We start from the raw sequence: 1,225 nt of genomic DNA, 5'->3' as shown, positions 1-1,225 counted from the left end.
AGACAAGTAAACAGTAAGTAATAAAACGGGAACAAACAAATCAATTAGTAATAGCATAAATAAATAAAACTGAATATATATATTGTTGTTTTATTAACACTAACAAAGAAGCAAATTACAAACCATAAGACAAATACGATAGAGATATAAATTAAATAAAATTATTTTTCAAAGACAGTACGTTTATTTAACATGTATACATTTATGTAGCATATTTTGTTGTTTGATTAACATTAATGACACAGATGGGTATAGGCTGTCCCTTTAAAACTGAATGTATGGATGTAATATAGGCTACTGACACATATCTGGTTTTAACCCACCTTTTTACGTTCACTTAACCCATAACATACATTGTTTTTACATCAGATACTCCACACGATGGACATTTTGACAACTGTGTGTGTATTTGACAATTCAGGCGCATGGAGAACTGAGAGAACTGGGATCGAGAGAGCGCTTCCAACCCTCTATGCACACCTTGGCAACATAATCACCATTGTCTAGTAATTTTTTTAGTTTACTCGCCAGACTGATATACTATTTTACACACACACACACACACACACACATATCAAGCATTATATTATAATAATAAATGCAATAGGTGATTGTCTTCAGAAACATTTTTTGTTATGCTGGTTGAAAGTCTCTTCACATCCCGATAACAATCATTAACTTAAGTTAAGTTAACTTAATAACTTAAGTTAAGTGGTCTAAATGTATTTGTCTGTATTTATATATTCTGTGGAAGGCGTAGAATCAAGAAATGTTCGTCCAATCAAAACGCTCAGTCCGAGCATTTTAATATGCTTTCCTACCTGCCTGTCAACGTAAGTATCTGCATACCTCTGCGCACCTTGTTCGCGCAGACAGGATACGTCATCAGCGCGTTTACGCATGCTGTGCAGACTGCTTAACTTAAGAACATTAATTCACGGATTTGTGCTGCGCAGCGTCTTCACACACATCACACTCACACACACACGTCTTCACATCCAGTGCGAGGACTGGAACTGGGAACCGCTGATGTAGCTTATTGTAGTAATGTTGTCTCTGGTCTGTGAGCGTAAATGCGTTCAGGGGGTGTGACTTTGGACGGCGATTGCAGGGAGGGTGGAATGTTCGCTTTCAGTGCTATCAAGCTAAAGTTAGCATTTTCCAAGATCTCCTACTGCACCTTTAAGCACTATTTAATGATAGAACTATAGTAATTAGAACAACA

This window comes from Sinocyclocheilus anshuiensis, unplaced genomic scaffold (genome assembly GCF_001515605.1).
Source record: "Sinocyclocheilus anshuiensis isolate Anshui unplaced genomic scaffold, SAMN03320099.WGS_v1.1 scaffold3689, whole genome shotgun sequence".
NCBI classification, from domain to species: domain Eukaryota; kingdom Metazoa; phylum Chordata; class Actinopteri; order Cypriniformes; family Cyprinidae; genus Sinocyclocheilus; species Sinocyclocheilus anshuiensis.
The sequence above is the reverse complement of the archived record's forward strand: the minus strand, read 5'-3'. Positions refer to the sequence as shown.